General features: G+C 37.2%; 1 protein-coding gene across 1 annotated transcript in view; it reads left to right on the top strand.

Annotated features, from left to right (window-relative positions):
- The window catches only part of LOC105383155 (metabotropic glutamate receptor 2), a 156,762-nt gene that overhangs the window by 38,037 nt on the left and 94,509 nt on the right, over nt 1-24,216 (top strand). The gene's annotated exons all lie outside the window — the stretch shown is intronic.

Here is a 24,216-nt window from a genome sequence, read left to right as displayed (position 1 = left end):
CGAAACCAGCACCGACTCTTCCATTGAAAGAGAGCGTCGCCGAAAAAAGCGGCAGCGCCGGCGTCGTAGGCGTACCAGATCTTCGTCTCCAGAGTCGAACCAGAGACCGTCAACATCTCGCCAGTCAAATGCTGCCCTGTCGCCTGAAGATATGGTGAAGATTTTATCGGTCTTACAAGGAATGCCAAGTAAGAGTACATTGTCATTTAATCAAAATCTTAACGTTATACCTGAGTTTGACCCAAATAACAAGTCCCAAACTACTGAGAGATGGCTTAACAAAGTCAATGAATGTTCTGTAATATACGGATGGGACGAAAGGCAAACAATGCATTTCGCTCTACAAAAACTATGTGGTTTAGCAAAAAAATGGTATGAATCATTGCCAACTGTTAATTATACCTGGGTTGAGTGGCAGGATAAATTAATCAAAGCATTTCCCAACGAAGAAAACTATGGCAAACTTTTGGAGGAAATGCTATTGCGTGTCTCTCGTCCCGAAGAAAGTCTGAGGGAGTATTTTTATGAGAAGTTATCTTTAGTAACTAGGTGCGAAATTAGGGGCAGGAAAGCTGTAGAATGCATTATTTATGGTATAACAGCTACTTCAATTCGAAACGGTGCACAAGCTTTGAAATGTAATGAACCAGAGGACTTGCTTAACTACCTCGTTTCACAGCATCCACAGCCACGGACGTTAGCAAGCACTAATTATCGTAGGCGTGATCATCAAAGGCTAAATAACTCATTTAATGCATCCAACAGCCCCACAACTAAAACCACCACTGCTAGTCCGACAACAAACAATCAGTCACATTGTTTCAATTGCCAAGAGAAAGGTCATTTTTTCGATTCATGTCCCAAACCTTTGATCAAGTGTAGGAAATGCTTTAGAATTGGCCACGATTCTGAAAATTGTAATCGTAAACCGTTAGCTTCCATAGGCAACAGTCGAGAGATTGCTTCTAGCAAAAACATGAAGATCAGCTGACTAGATAGTGAGAAAAACAAAAAGTTCTTCAAACAAACTATTGTTAATGGCTCGACGCTTGAGGCATATGTAGATTTTGGCAGCGATTGTAGCCTTATCAGGGCATCTAATGCAAAATCTCTTGGGTTAAGTAAACTTAATGAGTGTGTACCGGTTATCACAGGTTTTGGCAACTGTCAAACAAGACCTCTTTACAAAGTCAATGCTAATATAAAGTTGGATGAAATAGAAGCACAGATCGATATGTTTGTAGTTGAGGATGAGTACTTACAGACTCCATTGCTCATAGGCCAAAACTTCACAGAGTTACCTTCCATCACTGCCCTGAAAAATAGCGATGCCTTGTACTTTTACAGTTGTCCTAATAGTAGTGAAATCACTGACAGCGACAAAACGTTTAAGCTAATTGTTTTGCAAGACACATGTTTAACAGAAAACGGTTTAATTGAAGTTTATACCAAGGAACCGTATTCTGGAGATATTTACATTGAAGGAGGTACTCGAACAAACCCAGACCAAGAATATCATTTACATGGTGGATGCTATAAATTAGAGAATAGTAAAGGAGTTATATTCATTACCGTGCTAAATAAACCCCCCCTTGAGTTTAAGGCAGAATATTCAATAGCTAGAGCAAGGCCAGCCACTGAATTAAAATGTCTTCGCGTTAATACACGCTCGGGCTATGTATATCCACCATTAGATAAAAATGAGATCAGAACGGGTGAATACTTAGATAATAAAACTAAAGACAGGCTTGATAAGCTATTGGAACGTTATAGAGACTGTTTCGCTACAAATTTACAAGAATTAGGTTGCACAAGTGAGGCTGAGATTAAAATTCAATTGCAAGATAGTAACCCTGTTGTATATAGGCCGTATCGTCTATCTTTTTCTGAAAGAGAGAAGGTTAGGGAAATGGTAGGTGATCTTTTGCAAAATGACATTATTCAGGAATCTCAATCTGATTATGCAAGTCCCATATTGCTAGTGAAAAAGAAAAATGGAGAGCAACGTTTGTGTATAGATTACCGGGCTCTCAATAATAAGACCACAAAAGATAAATATCCATTGCCCATAATAGACGACCAAATCTCTATCCTGAGTGGTAATAAATATTTCACTACCCTTGACTTGGCCTCTGGCTACTATCAAATACCCGTTGCGGAAAGTAGCAAACATTTGACGGCATTCGTAACGCCAGATGGCCATTACGAGTTCAAAAGAATGCCGTTTGGTTTGGCAAACGCCCCAGCGGTTTTCCAAAGAATGATAAATAAGATACTTGGTGCGCGGCGGTTTACATATGCTTTAGCGTACATGGATGATTTGCTAATTCCATCAGCAACGATAAACGAGGGATTTGAACGCCTTGAAGAGGTATTACAATTATTACAACAGGCGGGGCTCACCTTAAAGTTGCAGAAGTGTAGCTTCTTTGACGAAACAATAGAATATTTAGGATATGAAATATCAGCATCAGGGATAAGACCTAGTGAAAGGAAGATATTAGCTGTTAAAGATTTCCCAGCTCCTCGTAATGTGCATGAGGTAAGACAATTTTTAGGACTTGCCAGTTATTTTAGGAAGTTTGTGAAGGGTTTCGGAGAAATAGCAAGACCGCTGACTAATTTACTTAAAAAAAACTCGGTATGGCAATGGACAGTGACTGAAATTGATGCTTTCAATAGCCTTAAATCGAAATTAGTTGATAGGCCTGTTTTAGCACTCTATGACCCAAAATTAGAAACAGAATTACATACTGACGCCAGTTCATTAGGGTTAGGCGGTATTCTGATGCAATGGCAAGGTAACCCCCGAACGCTTAAGCCCGTGGCCTATTTCAGTAGACAGACTACTCCAGAGGAACGCCACATGCATTCCTACGAGTTGGAAACTCTGGCAGTGGTTTGTTCGCTGAAGAAGTTTCGAGTTTATCTCTTAGGCATTAATTTCACAGTGTTTACCGATTGTAATGCGTTGAGGACAACACTAACCCGTAGAGACCTAATACCAAGGATCGCAAGGTGGTGGCTGCAAATAAGCGAGTTTAACTTTAAAATTGAGTATCGCGCAGGTCTAAAGATGGCGCACGTCGATGCCCTTAGCCGAAACCCATTGTTGAACCACCATATTGAATCGCGTGGATTATTAAATGAATCCCCATCCGTGTTAAATATTTCTTCCGACAACTGGATGCTTACATTACAACTAGCCGATCCAGAACTTGTTCGTGTGACTAAAGTATTGAAACCCGATATAGATGAGGAATCTGCCGAAATTAAAAAGAACTATGTCCTCAAAAATAATGTCTTGTTTCGAAAAGTAGACGATCAATTACGTTTAGTTGTACCAAAAAATGCTAGATGGCAAATTTGTAGAATGAACCATGACGATGTAGGTCATTTTGGGATTGCAAAAACGTTAGAAAGGGTCAAAAATAAATACTGGTTCCCCAAAATGCGCAAATTTATTAAGAAATACGTTTCGGCATGTATCAGCTGCGCATACAATAAAGATAGTTCAAGTAGAGTACCGTCTGGACACTTACATCCCATCGACAAAGTAGGAATTCCTTTTCACACTCTTCACTTAGATCACGTAGGACCGTTTGTCAGGAGTAAACGAGGCAATAGTTACATCCTTACCATTGTTGATGGGTTTACAAAGTATTTATTTGCAAGACCTGTAAGAGACACAAAAACAAAAAGCGTCATTAGAGTATTAGAAGATTTATTTAATGACTTTGCAGTTCCTGTAAGAATTATTTCAGACCGAGGTACAGCTTTTACCTCCTCCCAATTCCAAGGTTTTTGTTCAGACAATGGAATTAAGCATATCTTGAATGCTGTGGCTTGCCCCAGGGCAAACGGCCAAGCTGAAAGGTTTAATCAGACGATTTTGACCTCGTTATCAACCCAAAACTTTGATGGGAATGAAAAAGATTGGGACAAAGCACTCGGGAAAGTTCAATGGGGCGTTAATAACACCGTTAATGCTTCAACTAAAAAGTGTCCGTCTGAGTTATTATTTGGGATGAAATTTTCTGGTCCAACCGAAAATTGTATAGGCGTACCCGATAGCACAAATGTACAAAACGTTGACAATATTAAAGAAGTTAGAATAGATGCTTTAGATAATATAAGACTGAATCAACAAAAACAAAAAGATAAACACGATTTAAATAGGATAGCTGCACCGGTCTACCAGGTGGGCGACTTGGTGAAAATAGTTAAGAATAGTTTTCGAAACGATGGTAAAAGCACGAAGCTACTACCTAAATTCATCGGACCTTATAAAGTTATAAAATCATTAGGTAATGATCGGTATAAAATCGGTACTGTGCCAGGCTTTCAACAAACACGTCTATATGAAAGTGTTGTCGCGGCTGATAGAATGCGTCCATGGATCCATTTCAAAGCTTTAGATGTAGACAACAATTCCTCTGATTCTGAAAATAGCGATACTCAAGAAGATTCTGAAAAGTAGCCAGGAGACAAAATGTCGTGATTATCTTTCAATCTCTCATTAGTTTGTTTAAAATTTATATGCAGGCATCAAATATTTGTTGCTTTTGTAAATAAGTTATTAGGTATTTTTCTGTTACATTACAAACTTAAATTGTATATATAAAAAAAAAACCTTAAGTTTGTATAATGTATATTACTAATTGGGTAAAAGTTAAATGGTTTATCACGCGTGTATAAATTAAGATATGTACAAATAAATAGTGATTGTAATAAAAACTAATCCTAACGAAAAGAAGAAATAATTCAGGTAATTGACTACATTATAAATTGACTAAATGTCAGGTACCTATATTTATTAATTTGTTTTAATTTGCTTATGTATTTGATTGTGTAAAATATAGAGGTTACAAATTATACTTACCATCGATCAATTAATTCGATAACTTAATCATTTCATTAAATTAATGTGTGCACCGGAGGTTTGCACACTTTCAGATGGCCGAATGTCGTGATTTCCTTACATCTCTGTAGTGTTTTTGTTAATTTACACTTAAATAAGGCTGTTTTAGTTTATAAGTACTGAATTTGTCAAGTTTCTGCGCCAGAACGACCAATGAGCGCCACCCAGTAGTAAGAGCCTAGAAGTTCGTGAGGTCTATAAAAGCAACCGGCTATGCCGGGGAGGGCTGATTGTCGTGCTAGCGCTCGAACCGAAAACACCATAAGCGGAAGCTCTGTCCAAACTGGTAGCCAGTAAGCTATGTAACGAATAAAAGTGTTGTGTTCAAAATCAAGTATTGTGTTATTGTGATAGGAGACTCTTCTGGTAAAAAAACTCTAAAATAAGTAGCGTGTATAATTTGTAGTAGATCTTTACTTCTTCTTCTTATCGTGCTGTTAATGAATACTACAGCTAGACTAGTTTAGTCAGCGTGATGAAAAGGTTGGCCAGTCAGATTAGCCATTCGCTGATTCATCATAACTTCAGTCACTCCCTTCCATAAGTCTCCATTGAAAAAACAGCTATCTGAGAATTAACATGGATAAATATTTGGGAAAAAGTTGCAGTGCCCTAGTTACTACCTCTTCTAGGATTATCTCTGACCACTATATGTACCTATAATAATATGGTATTTGGGTATACAAAATACATATGTGCTTTACTTTCTATCCTCAAATATTAATACAGCAATTTAAACTCACATACTGTAAGCTCTCGCATGCTATTGAAAAACAAGCTGTGGTTTTCAGAAGAGAGAATCGCAATTAAAATTGTGCCCGCTGTTGCGGTAAACAGTAAGTACCTGGAGGGTTACTCTATACTGACGAAAAGCTAACGAAAGCGGTCGTACAATAGGCACGTTTGATACATTATTAAGATAGAGTCGTGGCCCACGCATCAGCGCTCCAAAACTTTGTTTTTCGTCAGTATAGAGTGACCCCCTGGTACCTACGAATATTTTGTACATTTTTCTTTGTCTCAACTCGACATGTTAACCAGACGTATGTACGACTGTAGGTACGCGTTGGTAAGTTGCCGCGTGGAACAAAGCGGAAAGAATAATTAACAATTCTACATTTAAATGTTGCATTATGTCTCATACAATGCCACAATTTTACATATGAGTACGGGATGTGTTATTTTCTGAAACTAGCCTGTGGCCTAGTCACCATTTTTATAGATGATCCAAATTTGATGCTTTCGTAGTCAATGTTTTCGAAGTGAACTTATCTAATGTTCTTATCATAATTTCATCAACAATTCACAACAAATTAAATAAGTCATCACCCCTTTGCACTTTTATTGATCAAAAACTGAACACATACATTATTCAAGTTGAAAAAATTTATTAGAGTTTCACATTTCTCTTCGTACCCAACGTAGGGTGTCCTCACGAACACATAAATTATGTAACTTAGTAGTTATGTATGACTGTGCATGGTATGTAAGAGGACATCGTCTCCTTACGAATATCTCCTAATGCCGTGTGTGTAGTGACAGCGGGTAGAGGAGTGGAGTGTTAGCGGAAATATATTGACGATTTTTTATGTGCATCAAAGAATGGCTAACTGATGTAATTACTAGTTTTGATTGACTTTCTAGGTAAGCTATATAAAACCGTAGTCAGACCTGCACTAATATTTGTCTCGCATTATTTATTTTAATTTAATAAATAAATGCATAATACTCTTTGAAACGAAAAAGCTTAAAAAACAGAGTTGTAGTACTACACCCAAGCAGGTTGGGTTAGATAAATCCATCCAATACCATATCTGTAAGAGCAGGCTGCTCTACTTGGCTCACTTTATCCCCCGCGCCCTTCCAGCACCCTGCCCTCTGCCTCCAAGTTGTAGCCAGATAAGACGAGGCTATAAAACATACTCGAACTGACAACAGTCCTTCACGTATGCTGTGGGGAACCTTCGCTACACAGACCAATATAGAAACAGTTTAATGTATAACTTGCTCATACTCAAGGATTGTTGGAATGCATTCTATCTTCTATTATCATTATCATCAACATCATCAATCAGTCATCTTCATCGCCCGTAGTCTACCACTGCTTGATATAAGCCTCTCCCATTGAGCGCCACAACACTCTGTCTTCGATCTTACACATTCAGCCACTATGTTTACCATACTAATGAGATATATAGTTAATAGTTATTCCATTAATTCCTGCCTAAGTATACCTAGTAACTCACTAAGCTTAATTTCTAATCATCTGATCCGTTTAACTGGGTCAATAAAATCTCGGCTATAATGAAAGGTAAATACGTCCTAATGGATTTTAGGAAACTGTAGATTTAACTTTGCATTTTTAGATAATTTTGAAACGTTTCAACATTTATCTGTAGCTTTAATGGTCGATCTGACTTAAATTTGTTTCCTTCTAATAACGTCCTCTTTGATCTGGTAATGGCCCAAATTCTAAACTTTACGATTCTCAATTCCCAATTTGTGTTTTAGATAAAAGTTTCTATTCAATTAACTCTTCTTGAATGTTTGCTCTTGAACATCTGATAAAGGAAAAGGATTTCACCCATTTAGAATTACTAAAGTAAGGTACATGTAAAGATAGAATAAACGCTACGTTTTTGGCTAAAATGATCAGTAAAAAGGGTATTTAAAAATACTGCTAATACAAAGGTATATTATAAATAAAAGGGTTATATAAAAGTTATTTATAAAGTTACAAGATTTTATGAAATATAAAACACACGCACTCACGCCTTGTACTAATGTACTCCCTTGCGGGGTAGGCAGAGGTGCATTGCTGCACCCACTTTTCGCCAGAGTGTTATGTTAGTCCCAATGTAATAGGGGGCGGGCCTATTGCCATTTTACGGGCACATCCAAGACCCGAGAACAAATATCTGTGTTTAAACAAATATCTGCCCCAGCCGGGAATCGAACCCGGGACCATCGGCTCAGTAGTCAGGGTCACTAACCACTACGCCACTCGGTCGCCATTTTATGAAATATCTTCATTTCAGTTACAGTTTTCTCTTTTGCCATAAATGGCGATACATTCACGGGCAAAACACATAGTTGTTGTATTTATTATAGGTATGCATTATATACTTTATTATATAAGCGAATTAGTTCACAAATACGAGTATACCAAGATTACCTAGACACAAGATAACAATTTCAGTATCTCATTTTATACAAAATGCTCGTACCCAGTACAATAAACGCTCTTTCATTTGAACAGCGCAAAATTAATTAATATAAAAAGGAGTTGGGAAAACCAACAACTGGTTATCTTTGAAAAATACTTTGTAAAGAATATAATTTCACGTTTCTTTCAGCCTGAACTTGAAAAGTTGCTAATTTGAACGAGTCGGCAAGAAAAAGAAATATTTCATGCCGAGTTAAGCAAGTGTAATGAACAGTTTTTACACAACAATACTATCGGATATTGTACCATGCTATTGTATCGGATGTAACACAGCCAGTCATATTACAAAATTGCAGATCAAATTATGTAACTCATGTTTATGAATCTGAAGTGTTACTTAAAATGTTCTGGCCTTGACTAATGGCCTACATGGCCTACAATGAGATAATAAATACATTATGGGTGCATGGGGTGGTATTGTATAGTTGCAGGTCTGTGAATTTAGCAGCAGAAACTAGCAGCAATTTTTGTATGGCCAAAAAAAGGCAATTGTAGCAGAATTCTGTTAGCACTACATGCTAGAGAATATATCAATGAACTTATAGACATATATCACATTTACCAACGTGCTCCGGGAGATTAATTACGTCACAATTACTTTACGGCGTGGCGTGCGCCTTATAAAGTGCAGCTAGCAGCAGTTACCAGTTTTGCTAAACTGCTAGCTGCGTGTCCTAAGGCGCGGGTGTGTGACGATGACGTCATGTCATCCAAAATCGCTGCTGGCTGGCAGCGATTTTAATAACGCCGAAGTAATTGTAATGTAATTAATCTCCGGGAGCACGCTGTTAAATGTTTTGTATGCCCATAAGTTCATTGCAGTGTCCTCTATCATGTAGTGCTAAGCGTATCGTGTAGAATTGGTATTTTTCTTAATAATTATGAAAAAATAGTCGCCCATATAGGAAAATTTTATGTTAATCAAGTTAAAACTTGATAAGAACTAAATCTACCACTCACCGAGTGTATGTAATGGATAGACGATGGTATATAGATCGTAGCAATAACTACTTTACATACGTACATGGTCAAGGGACTTCAAAATAATGAATTAAATTGTAAGTAACTGAAAAATAGTCAGGCTAGGAAAGAATGTCAAGGAGTTTTTCACTGAATCAATTATCAGTACCGTGGTCTAGTTGGTTAAGAGATCTATACGTTTGTCCTTAACAGTCGTTGGTTCGCGACACACCGCGGATCTTTCTTTTGTTTTATGTTATTAGTGTGAAGCGTTTTTCTTTTTGTATTTTATTTATTTTGATAGTGTAAAGCGTTTTTCTTCTTTTATTTTATTTTGATAGTGTGCAGTGTTTTGGGATTTAACGTTTAATGTTTTTGATGGATGTTCGACATGTTAAACTGCTCAACATTAAATTTAATTTTGCTAATGGGTGCAGATAGGAAAATATTATGTTTTGTAAATAAAGTTAAACCTTGATAAGAATAAAAATCAGCAAGCTGGGTGTGTACAAACATAATTATATATTAAGTATAACTTATAGGTGACACATCTCATAAAAGCGCCATCTATATACATTTTAATTAACTATCTTGTACTCTTTAATACATATTGTGTGTAAAATGACGCAGACGCAATGATAATTAGCATTAGGCCTAACCTACGTATTTGATTATGAATTGATGACGCATCATGATGCTATGAACTACTAAGTGTATCAATAAACATCATAAATCAACTATACCGAATGACAACTTACTTTGATCCAGTAGCTAGTTAAAATAATTTTATTTATCAGTGTATGTAAATAAAAGTTACCGAGACAAAATGTTTTTATATTGTTCAAATCCACATTAGAAACTACATCAGCATATTAAATTATTTTTATTTTATTGCGATGAGTGTTTTTGCACGCTAGTGACCAACAGATGGCGTTACTGGTATCGTAAATGGTGTATTTAGAGATATTTACTTCTCGACGAGAGAGACCAATCTTCAAGGGATTTGAGTTGATGTGCAACCCACCCTAAGTGTAGTCAGAGATATAAGGGTGTATTGCATGATGAATCGAAAGCAAACATATACTTGCACATTCCTTCAACATCCCTCAAATTGTAAGTTGTTAAATTAAACACATTTTATACACATTCACTTTATATTTATTTAAACAACAAATTAATCACAGTTTGTTTATTTAAGTCTCTTTCCTAGAATAACCAAATTACCTAAGTATATGTTCTCTAAAGTCAGATATCCACTGCTGACTAAATCATCTTGGAAAACAACAAAGCTTTAATAAAACTAATAATATTAATGATAAAAGCCTTATTTCCCATATAAGTCTTTGAGTATTCTCATAATCATTCAGTAACAATCAAGTTATTACATAATTAGAACTATTCCTCCTTTTTCTCAAGAGCCTAGAAAAAAGTATATAACTTAGGTACCATGTTGATGCATTTAAATACATGTTTTTGTTATATTAAGTAGGATTCATTAATGAATTACGATTAGGAATACTATCTACATTTTTCCACAACTCAAGTCCTGCTTCTATGAATGCCATTCATCTGGCATTGTGGGCCTAATTTACAGCAGTTTGTGTATTTCTTGCTGCAGCTACCATTTCCATGGTGTCCGCCTTCTTGCTATCGCATTGTATCTGCTCGCGCTGCAAAACCATCATGTCTCCTTTAGCTTCAGCCTCTGCGCTGGGAGTTCCTGAAATTTTGAAAGATGTTTAATGGATGTAACTATATAGGTATTCTATAATGTACTTTTTAATTTCTATGAATATAGGGGTATGTATCATCATCATCAGCCAATATTCATCCACTGCTGGACATAGGCCCCTCATAGAGGGTATGTATAATTTGTATTTTTAATACTCATGGCGCCCTTTTTTTGACTGGAGTGGGAGTAGGGCTGCAGCTCTCTTCATTCTCAGTAGAATCTGAATAAGGCAAAAATGAATAAAGTTTTTTGTTATCTATACTAAGGCTTATATCTATCCAGTGCCTATAACACTTTTATTCATTAATAATTATACACACTTACACATAATTTCGATTCCGTCGGGCAAAGCACTATTTGTAGCAACAGCATCAGCATTAGTCACAGTGGCGGTGCGGCATTTTCGTCACCAAGGGGAAGCACCCTGTAATTAAAAGGGTAGCACCAAATTATTACCCTATCATTAATAGTCATAGAAAGCAGCCCGCTTTAACAACTTTCTAAAGGCCCCCATTCACGGGCGTACCAATCCAGCGGATTTGTCGCTGGCGACAAGTCCACGGACAAATCAGCGTGTGAATGGGTGGGTGCGTGCGGCTCGCGGTAGAGAAATAGGTTATGTGCCTTGTGTATAATGCCATAAATAGCTTTGTCAGTAGTAATTCTAAATCAATTCGACATAAGTAAATAAATTTCATATTAGGTACAATACCTTCTGAGTATTGCAATCTTTATATTCAAACCATCTAGGTATATTGATACTTACTTTGGATCTTCTTCTTCTTTTAGTGCCTCTCCACTACTGGAGGTTGGCAGTCAGCTCTGCATACTCCTCTCTATTCTTCGCCAAGCGCATCAGCTGTTCTACGCTGGCCACTCCCGTCCATTCTCTTACGTTACGGAGCCACGACTTTCTCCTTCTGCCCACACGTCTTTTCCCCTCTACCTTGCCCATCACAATGACCTGAAGAAGTCTGTATCGATCGTGTCTGAGCACATGTCCAAGATAGCTTGTCTTCTTCAGTTTTATGGTCAAGGTGAGTTCTCGGGATCTTCCGACGCGTCGCAGAACTTCTTCGTTCGTCACTTTATGGACCCAACTTATCCTCAACATTTTTCTTACTTTGGATACTTAAAAGAAACTTCTTGAGAATTTTTCAGTTCAAACAGTTCAGACAATTTCGGCTAAAGTTTTCAACAGAAAAAAGAAAATAGTAACTGTCAAAAGTGACAAGACTTACACACATACATGGTTTTTTTCTTCAACGTTGAATAAAAAAGTCGTTCCTCGATACTTGATAAGATTAATATCGATTTTAAATCCCACAAAATACGTTGTTGGAATAAATTGGTTTATTGAAATTTTCATTTATTTATTATAATATCGATAAAATTCTCGTACCTATTTATCAATAAAAATAAAACCCAATGATTCGTAAAGAACTGCTTTTATAATCATAAAATGCGATAAAATTAATGGTAGATATTGATTTTTTACGCATGGCAATTTTTATGATGAGATTTCATTTCAACGTGCCTATGCCTGCACCCACATTATCTAACTCGGGTGTCAACTATTCTCGAATACTTGCCGTATAAATCTATGATGGATTTCTAACCGTCTTTTGGTATCGGCTAACTCGGTCATGATCACTAAACGAATAATAGGTAACAGCCGGGCCATTATGTAACTCGGGTGTCAAAGATTCGCGATTACTAACCGTATAAATCTATGATGGGTTTCTAACCATTTTTTGGCATCGGCTATCTCGGTCATGATCACTAAACGAATAATAGGTATGAGATTTATCGATACACTAGACTAGAGGTTGAAAAATTTTTATGAAAATATTCTGTGATTTGGTTAACCGACTAAATGACAACTTCATTTCACTTCAAACTACAAGTACTGACATTAGGGCTTTTTAATTTGCCGCATTATTTAGTTAGAAATGGCGAATAAATGTTGAAAATAATAAATGTTGACCGCTGACAGTTATGTGTTGATCATAGTTAATTCACTGCGGATGTGTTGATTTTGTGTGTAGGTAGATAGTTGATAAATATCTTGTCAGTCATAATGAATTGATAAATAAGTATAACACACAATCAATAATTGTGTTATTATTTTATTTCAATGGACAACATTTCATTTTTTACCCTATATTTTTATTAGCTATTCGGAAAGTTTGTTAAAAATTAGAGGACCTGTATTTTTTTATTTTTCATGTACATTTATTTTTCCATGTTATATTTAACTTTAAACTTTATTATTTTAAAACCGGAAGTGACGTAGGCATTTTAGGCTCAATTTCGATTTTAGTCCTTTGCCTTAGTCTCGAAAAAAAAACATTAATGACACTGACAACTGACAAGTGACATAAACTTTGTTTACGTGCCAACCAACAAATGGGTCATTTTCAAATGACAAAAAAGTGTGACATTGATATTTCTGATGATAAAAAAATACTTATCATGAAATAATATTTTTACTAAGCATTAAAGTCAAGCATAATTGAATTCATAATATATTACTATTTTAAAATAAATATAATATACCCCAAAATTTTTCAGCTATGTAGGCCGGGGCATGCTCTGGGACATTTATTATACAGGGTGATTGGTAAGTCAATGTATTCCTTCAAATGGGTTATAGACGAAGGCATTTCCAGTCGATTGAACCCCATAATGCATTATCCGAAAGTCAACCATTTCTGAGTTATTTAAGTTTTAAGTTTTTTTAGGTTTTTGCCAAAATGTATGTTTAAAAGCAAAATATTTAAAAAAACTAACCATTTTTTTAATACTTTTTTTATTGTTTTGCATTGGTGACACCTTAGCCAACTAATTATAATCATTAAATGCGGAATATTCAACTTAATTAAGACAAAGTGCTTCAAAATAGTTGAAACATTAAGAAAATGTAGCGAAAGGTGATAACAAAAATGCTAAATTAAAAAAGAATTTTATCTGAAAATTTTTCAGGCACTACAGCTTAAAAACATATTCAATTTATAAGCTTTAAAATGACATATTCAAATCTAAAGTCGATTAAGGTAACGATAGAATGCTTTTTCGACAGCACAGCATGTGAAATTGACAACATTTCAAATAAAATGCTCACCAATTTTATTTTATTTTCGACGAGATATCACAAATTTAGATGACCCGTATTTTTAGGGTTCCGTAGCCAAAATGGCAAAAACGGAACCCTTATAGTTTCGTCATGTCCGTCTGTCCGTCTGTCCGTCTGTCCGTCTGTCACAGCCGATTTACTCGGAAACTATAAGTACTACAGTGATGAAATTTGATGGGAATATGTGTTGTATGAACCGCTACAAAAATATGACACTAAATAGTAAAAAAAAGAATTGGGGGTGGGGCCCCCCATACATGTAACTGAGGGATGAATTTTTTTTTTCGATGTACATACCCGTGTGGGGTATCAATGGAAAGGTCTTTTAAAATGATATAAAGTTTTCTAAAAAACATTTTTCTTAAAGTGAACGGTTTTTGAGATATCAGCTCTCAAAGTCGTAAAAAGTATGTCCCCCCCCCCTCTATTTTTATAACTACGGGGTATAAAATTCTAAAAAAAATAGAGGTGATGCATGCTAATTAACTCTTTCAACGATTTTTGGTTTGATCAAAGTATCTCTTATAGTTTTTGAGATAGGTTGATTTAACTGTAATTTTGGTTAATATTTGCTGCTACGGAACCCTTTGTGCGCGAGCCCGACTCGCACTTGGCCGGTTTTTTTTATTTCTTAATATTTCTATGTTTTAATATATTTTTTGAATTTCAAAGTTCAAAATATTTATAATATGAGTGACGTCACGCCGAGGCTTGGGATAAAAATATTTTCGTTGCCTGCCTAACCTAAAAAAAAAAAAGCTGGATGACATTAACTTGACGTGAACAAGGACCAATCAACTTCAACTTCAACTTTATTTTGTGGCAAGAACCAATCACGAACTTTCGTCATTGACAAGGACACATAAAAGTGACAGACATTTGAGTGATGTTTGTCATTGTCATTGTCAAAGTGACATAACATGTTTTTTTGTTGTTCATGTTTTAGAAGTAAAAGCGCGTTTAATTATTATGCCACATCGTGATGTCACGAATGATAATTTAGATTTTTATGTTTTTCTCTGAAATAAATCAATAGAAAAATCGGAAACATTTTTTTTTGTGAATATTAGAGCCATATCTCTAAATGGTTTTCGAATTTCAACTGTATAAAATTTTGAAATGTTGTCAATTGTTTAACCGAAAAATGACATCTCCTATAATACCTACTATTCGGTGAAACTTTTCAGCTAAAACATTTGGCACAGTGTTTGAACACGGTGAAGTTAAAACAATCATTATCGGTCAGTGCTACTGGAAAATCATGTTTTCGGCGAATTAACCGTCGTCGAACAGTAGCTTTGGGGAACCGGGTTGTGAAGAATTAATTTGTTTTACCAAACATTACTGAATAATACTTTCGGCTAACGAGTTATCGGACAACCATTATTTCGGTGAAGCAACATTGTCGTCGATCTGTGCTTTTGAGGATCCGTGTTATCGGAGAACAATAATTAGTAAAAGGTTCAGAGCTCTACAAAGTCCAGTTATAAGACATTTTACCTTAAAACTGGAACAAATCTTGTTCGTTTCCCTACTGAGATTTGTCCGCCTATGCAGTTGTTTTTGGCTATATCTTGGAAATACCTTAATCGATTTTAGATTTGAATATGTCATTTTAAAGCTTATAAATTAACTATGTTTTTAAGCTGTAGTGCCTGAAAATTTTTCAGTTAAAATTCTTTTTTAATTTAGCATTTTTGTTTTCACCTTTCTTAACATTTTCTTAATGTTTCAACTATTTTGAAGCACTGTGTCTAAATTAAGTTGAATATTCCGCATTTAATGATTATAGTTAGTTGGCTAAGGTGTCATCGATGCAAAACAATCAAAAAAGTATTAAAAGAATGGTAAATTTTTTAAATATTTTGCTTTTAAACATAAATTTCGGCAAAAACCTAAAAAAAACTTAAAACTTAAATAACTCAGAAATGGTTAACTTTCGGATAGTGCATTATGGGGTTTAATCGACTGGAAATGCCTCCATCTATAACCCATTTAAAGGAATACATCGACTTAACAGTCACCCTGTATAGCGGGTCATCTCTTAATGCGTACTAACCATTTTATATGATCAATAATAAAAAAAAAGTCTAAAAGTGTCAGAACAGAATTTATGAAAATGACCCAAATAAACAACAAAACGTCACGATAAAACGTCAACGTCAATTAAAAATGAAAGTGACAGTTATTTTTTTTTTTCATCTATATAGGCTTTGAGCAACAAAATGCATCGCACCTAATGAATTACATCATCAGCACTTTTAGACTATTTTATGAATTTCTCCAAAATGATATATCCTAAAAATTCAAAAATATTTTTTTTGTGGCCTTTAAAGCTAAATCTCGAAATGGTTTTCGATTTATAGCCGCTTAGGTTTTTTGAAATGTTGTCCATAGATATTACCTTCACTGTATAGCAAGTACTTACATGTAAACTAAATTATCTAAAAACATATAAGTAGTTGTCTTGATCACGTAGACTAGCTGGATTTCCGACATATAGGTAGGTGACCGGTACCTAAAGGAAGATGAAGGACAACATTTTATTCCGCTCCTATAAGGAGACATAAATCCAGCTATGGACTATGAATATTATGATGAATGATGATAGATTCCATGATGCACTTGGGTACCGAGACTACCGAGATATATTTTTATGAAGTACCACATAAGTGCATAATTAACTAACTACTTACCTATATTAATTTCAAATTCACATATGAATGCATTACCTAAATAGAAAAAAGTTTTATTATGTTCATAATTTTCATAGAAAATTCCCTTAGAATAATAATAGTCTCGCGCTAAGCTAGGAGAAAATCGTTTCAAATTTCACATTACGAATGCACGAGCCACTATATACTTATGAATTCTGGGTTTAGTCTCATAAAATTCACATTTGGACATAATATGAGCAATTTAATTCTTTATTTAAAAGCTACTGTTTACTAGTTGCCCAAGACAAGACAGTTGGGCCACCCAAATTTGTACTTATGATTCCAACTATCCAATACAAAATACCAATCTCGGGTTTCGATGAAATATTCGCATAATATATATAATTTTAACAAGATGGCGGCCGGTGGGGATTGAAGTCTATACCCATGATGACGTCATTATTGGCAACCAACCGGACTTACCTACATAATGCGAATAGTATCAAAATTTGCTTTTTGACAGTCTGCTTACGGTGAAAAGAGTTATCAACGACATACATAATGACCATGCTGATGTACCTACTTTAAAATAAATACTTACGGTTCTATTCTAGTTAAGTAGGTATGTTAATGAAGGAACCTATTAATTTACAGGTAGGTAGGTATGTGAGTACTATTGAAAGTAGGGATGAGCTGAATATTTTTTCACGAAATTGCTGAACTTCGGTACTTACGTAGGTCATATTATAATTAAAACAAAATCAAACATATATTACTTTTCACTCTCTTACTGTCAAATTTCTCGAAATCAAATAGGTAGGAAGCTCAGACCAACTACAAAGTAGGTAGGTAGGTATTTCGGCAAAATACATTGTCTGCGCGGCGGCGCGGCGCGGTGGTGGCGGCGGCGGCGGCGGCGCGCGATAGCCACGCAGCCCACGCACACATAGTCAGGCTCACTTACACAACGATAGCGCGGTAACCGAGTTAAAAAGAGACGGCCACAGAGTATGAGCGGGACAAAGCATAATGCCATCAAAACAAAAACATACCTAACTTGTAAAAAATGCCAAGTCTCCCAATCGTAAAAAAGTCGGTTTCTTTTTTCTGTTTCTACCTACTAAAGGGTTCTCCTATTTTAAGTAATGAAAAAACCTTAACTCAACATAAGCTTGTAGTGACCATATTCATAGGTATATAATATATAAGAAATCTTGTGATGCGATTGGTGATCTATTTATTTAACGAACGAAATAAGTCCAAAGTGATATGTTTAGCGACCCCCATTGTACATTGTACCTATACCTACACCAACGCCAAGTTAATTTTAATGATCGACCCGTCATTGTATATCCACATCAAAAGTGCTACGAGTACGAAGGGAAGGATTTGTGGAAGAAACTACAAACTCTTGACATCAGAACCAAGAGGGCCGATGTCCATTTTTGAAACTTTTCAGTAGAGCCAAAATAAACTTTTACCACCGTTAAAACAAACAAAGATGTTTGTTTTGGAGTCGAAATACCTACATTATTTCGCTCGGCTAGTTAATGAAAATACAAAATCGTTTCATTTGAAGACAATATTTATGCAATATTAGCGAAAAAATCTAGTTTTGTATCTTTGAGTATGGATATCAGCCCCATTTTTCGACTATAAATATAAATAGTAACTTAGAGGCTCACGTCAATAAAAGACTTTACGGCTGTATAGATTTTAGACTAAAAGGCAAGGCTTTTGTTAACATCGGACCTTTTGGTCAAGAAAATAAAATTAACTTTAAAAAATGCGTATACCTATTATAACAACAGACTGTATGGTTCGGGGAAAATAGTATTCAAGTTGAATTTTGGCTTGTGTATGTCTACATAGGGGGGCTTGTCGCTCACGTCCGTAGGTACAAACCCTAGTTACCCTACACGTGTCCCCTGGGTGGTGCTAACGAGTGACAACGCCGAATGTCGGGCGGCGGTAAATCGACCCGACCTCCTCTCCTAGCAGAGGCGGCGATCTCCCGCCGTAAAAAAGGAGAATCACCAACACGCCTGCCAAGCGCGGTGATTATGGCAAACACACCTCCTTATGATGGAACAAACAAAGCCCCGGCCCCCAGTCTCCGGCAGCCCCGCTATCCCGGACTCCGGTAGCGGTTACGGTAACGGCGGGGCAGGGGGTGCGAAGAATCTCCGGCAGAGAGTCGGCTACCAGCCCAACCGACCCTTGCACCTGGCAACATATAACGCACGGACACTGAGGGAAGACGTGAAGATAGAGGAGCTGGAAGAGGTAATCAGCAAATTAAAATGGGACATTATAGGGTTATCCGAAGTCCGACGAGAGGGAGAGGATACGGAAATTCTCCAGTCCGGAAACGTGCTGTACCACCGGGAGGGCGACCAACTGTCCCAAGGGGGTGTCGGGTTCATCGTCAACAAGTCCCTCGTCAACAACATCGTTGAAATCGGAAGTGTGTCGACACGGGTTGCGTACCTCATCCTGAGAATATCTAAACGATACTCAATGAAGGTCATACAGGTTTACGCACCCACATCTAAGCACACCGATGATGAGGTCGAACTTGAAAGAAAGAAAGAAAGAAAGAAAGAAAGATACATTTATTTGACACACTGAGACAGAATAATAAGACAAAAAAAAAGAAAAAGAAACAACAACAAAATAAAGAGAATACTCAATACAGAACAAACAAAACAAATAAAGGTTGCTGTCCAGAGTGTCAAAACGGCACCAGCTCAGCATATGCTGTGGACAGTGAGGCCACAGCGCTGATTTTCAGCTGGCCCTTGAGTTGACCTCAGTCACGAACGCGAAGTTGGTATTATATATATTTATTATGATGGGTTGTGTTATGTGATGAGATATTAATAATTACATAGGTTATAAGTGTGGAAAGAAATAAATAAATAGTGGGTGAGACAGTGTTTGTGTAAGGTAGGTAGGTATATATATATAATGTAATATGTTCAATCTGTATCAAACCTTAACTTGCGTATGAAGACGTATCGTCTGCCCTGCGTAAGTTCACTACTAATTTCACGGTGGTGATGGGAGACTTTAATGCGAAACTCGGAAAACAAGAAGGCGGCGAAAACCTGGCCGTATCAAAACTGGATCACCTGCCGGAATGGCTGGAAAAGTGGTGGGCAACGTGGGCACCGAGATGTTGTCCGCCGCACCTGGCTAAGAAGCTGCAACTCCGAAGTCATTTCGTCTCAGTCAAGTACCTGGGGGTGGCGATCGAGCGCACGCTCACCATGAACAACATGCAACAAAATGCATCGCACCTAATGAATTACATCATCAGCACTTTTAGACTATTTTATGAATTTCTCCAAAATGATATATCCTAAAAATTCAAAAATATTTTTTTTGTGGCCTTTAAAGCTAAATCTCGAAATGGTTTTCGATTTATAGCCGCTTAGGTTTTTTGAAATGTTGTCCATAGATATTACCTTCACTGTATAGCAAGTACTTACATGTAAACTAAATTATCTAAAAACATATAAGTAGTTGTCTTGATCACGTAGACTAGCTGGATTTCCGACATATAGGTAGGTGACCGGTACCTAAAGGAAGATGAAGGACAACATTTTATTCCGCTCCTATAAGGAGACATAAATCCAGCTATGGACTATGAATATTATGATGAATGATGATAGATTCCATGATGCACTTGGGTACCGAGACTACCGAGATATATTTTTATGAAGTACCACATAAGTGCATAATTAACTAACTACTTACCTATATTAATTTCAAATTCACATATGAATGCATTACCTAAATAGAAAAAAGTTTTATTATGTTCATAATTTTCATAGAAAATTCCCTTAGAATAATAATAGTCTCGCGCTAAGCTAGGAGAAAATCGTTTCAAATTTCACATTACGAATGCACGAGCCACTATATACTTATGAATTCTGGGTTTAGTCTCATAAAATTCACATTTGGACATAATATGAGCAATTTAATTCTTTATTTAAAAGCTACTGTTTACTAGTTGCCCAAGACAAGACAGTTGGGCCACCCAAATTTGTACTTATGATTCCAACTATCCAATACAAAATACCAATCTCGGGTTTCGATGAAATATTCGCATAATATATATAATTTTAACAAGATGGCGGCCGGTGGGGATTGAAGTCTATACCCATGATGACGTCATTATTGGCAACCAACCGGACTTACCTACATAATGCGAATAGTATCAAAATTTGCTTTTTGACAGTCTGCTTACGGTGAAAAGAGTTATCAACGACATACATAATGACCATGCTGATGTACCTACTTTAAAATAAATACTTACGGTTCTATTCTAGTTAAGTAGGTATGTTAATGAAGGAACCTATTAATTTACAGGTAGGTAGGTATGTGAGTACTATTGAAAGTAGGGATGAGCTGAATATTTTTTCACGAAATTGCTGAACTTCGGTACTTACGTAGGTCATATTATAATTAAAACAAAATCAAACATATATTACTTTTCACTCTCTTACTGTCAAATTTCTCGAAATCAAATAGGTAGGAAGCTCAGACCAACTACAAAGTAGGTAGGTAGGTATTTCGGCAAAATACATTGTCTGCGCGGCGGCGCGGCGCGGTGGTGGCGGCGGCGGCGGCGGCGCGCGATAGCCACGCAGCCCACGCACACATAGTCAGGCTCACTTACACAACGATAGCGCGGTAACCGAGTTAAAAAGAGACGGCCACAGAGTATGAGCGGGACAAAGCATAATGCCATCAAAACAAAAACATACCTAACTTGTAAAAAATGCCAAGTCTCCCAATCGTAAAAAAGTCGGTTTCTTTTTTCTGTTTCTACCTACTAAAGGGTTCTCCTATTTTAAGTAATGAAAAAACCTTAACTCAACATAAGCTTGTAGTGACCATATTCATAGGTATATAATATATAAGAAATCTTGTGATGCGATTGGTGATCTATTTATTTAACGAACGAAATAAGTCCAAAGTGATATGTTTAGCGACCCCCATTGTACATTGTACCTATACCTACACCAACGCCAAGTTAATTTTAATGATCGACCCGTCATTGTATATCCACATCAAAAGTGCTACGAGTACGAAGGGAAGGATTTGTGGAAGAAACTACAAACTCTTGACATCAGAACCAAGAGGGCCGATGTCCATTTTTGAAACTTTTCAGTAGAGCCAAAATAAACTTTTACCACCGTTAAAACAAACAAAGATGTTTGTTTTGGAGTCGAAATACCTACATTATTTCGCTCGGCTAGTTAATGAAAATACAAAATCGTTTCATTTGAAGACAATATTTATGCAATATTAGCGAAAAAATCTAGTTTTGTATCTTTGAGTATGGATATCAGCCCCATTTTTCGACTATAAATATAAATAGTAACTTAGAGGCTCACGTCAATAAAAGACTTTACGGCTGTATAGATTTTAGACTAAAAGGCAAGGCTTTTGTTAACATCGGACCTTTTGGTCAAGAAAATAAAATTAACTTTAAAAAATGCGTATACCTATTATAACAACAGACTGTATGGTTCGGGGAAAATAGTATTCAAGTTGAATTTTGGCTTGTGTATGTCTACATAGGGGGGCTTGTCGCTCACGTCCGTAGGTACAAACCCTAGTTACCCTACACGTGTCCCCTGGGTGGTGCTAACGAGTGACAACGCCGAATGTCGGGCGGCGGTAAATCGACCCGACCTCCTCTCCTAGCAGAGGCGGCGATCTCCCGCCGTAAAAAAGGAGAATCACCAACACGCCTGCCAAGCGCGGTGATTATGGCAAACACACCTCCTTATGATGGAACAAACAAAGCCCCGGCCCCCAGTCTCCGGCAGCCCCGCTATCCCGGACTCCGGTAGCGGTTACGGTAACGGCGGGGCAGGGGGTGCGAAGAATCTCCGGCAGAGAGTCGGCTACCAGCCCAACCGACCCTTGCACCTGGCAACATATAACGCACGGACACTGAGGGAAGACGTGAAGATAGAGGAGCTGGAAGAGGTAATCAGCAAATTAAAATGGGACATTATAGGGTTATCCGAAGTCCGACGAGAGGGAGAGGATACGGAAATTCTCCAGTCCGGAAACGTGCTGTACCACCGGGAGGGCGACCAACTGTCCCAAGGGGGTGTCGGGTTCATCGTCAACAAGTCCCTCGTCAACAACATCGTTGAAATCGGAAGTGTGTCGACACGGGTTGCGTACCTCATCCTGAGAATATCTAAACGATACTCAATGAAGGTCATACAGGTTTACGCACCCACATCTAAGCACACCGATGATGAGGTCGAACTTGAAAGAAAGAAAGAAAGAAAGAAAGAAAGATACATTTATTTGACACACTGAGACAGAATAATAAGACAAAAAAAAAGAAAAAGAAACAACAACAAAATAAAGAGAATACTCAATACAGAACAAACAAAACAAATAAAGGTTGCTGTCCAGAGTGTCAAAACGGCACCAGCTCAGCATATGCTGTGGACAGTGAGGCCACAGCGCTGATTTTCAGCTGGCCCTTGAGTTGACCTCAGTCACGAACGCGAAGTTGGTATTATATATATTTATTATGATGGGTTGTGTTATGTGATGAGATATTAATAATTACATAGGTTATAAGTGTGGAAAGAAATAAATAAATAGTGGGTGAGACAGTGTTTGTGTAAGGTAGGTAGGTATATATATATAATGTAATATGTTCAATCTGTATCAAACCTTAACTTGCGTATGAAGACGTATCGTCTGCCCTGCGTAAGTTCACTACTAATTTCACGGTGGTGATGGGAGACTTTAATGCGAAACTCGGAAAACAAGAAGGCGGCGAAAACCTGGCCGTATCAAAACTGGATCACCTGCCGGAATGGCTGGAAAAGTGGTGGGCAACGTGGGCACCGAGATGTTGTCCGCCGCACCTGGCTAAGAAGCTGCAACTCCGAAGTCATTTCGTCTCAGTCAAGTACCTGGGGGTGGCGATCGAGCGCACGCTCACCATGAGTGTGCAAGCGGTCAACTCAGTCTACTAGGCGAAGGCCGCACGGGCTATGCTCTGTCCCATGTTGGCTTCCCGACTCCCCCTGCGCAAGAAGCTGAGGATCTTTAAAACATACATGCGTTTCCGTATTACCTACGCTGCTCCGGCGTGGTACGCACTATGCTCGATGACCAACTGCAAGAAGCTCCAGCTACAGCAGAACCTGACTCTGAGGGCCGTTCGGGGTTGTATGAACTTAACTGAATGTGTTTCGAACCATAAGGTCTGACGTGAAAATTTGACCGCATATAAGTAATATTTAGTTGGTCAAAAGGGTACGTTATTGATATGGGACGAACTATTTGCAGGTATTTTTGAACTGTTGTTTACAACCGACCGTATATAAAATAACATTATTTTCATATTTGTACAGCCATAACGTCTGAAATTATAAAAAGTCCGTATGGTTCCAGTGTACTGTGGATATGCGACCACTTTTAGGAAAATGAAGTTTTGAACAAAAAGAGATAGAGATACGTGTGTTAGACTAAAAGAAAGGAGGATCTTTAAAAAAGTGATTTTCGCAAAAATTTTACATCGGCCCTAAT

Source organism: Plutella xylostella, chromosome 8 (genome assembly GCF_932276165.1).
Source record: "Plutella xylostella chromosome 8, ilPluXylo3.1, whole genome shotgun sequence".
Lineage (NCBI taxonomy): Eukaryota > Metazoa > Arthropoda > Insecta > Lepidoptera > Plutellidae > Plutella > Plutella xylostella.
This window is presented reverse-complemented; position numbering and strand designations above follow the sequence as displayed.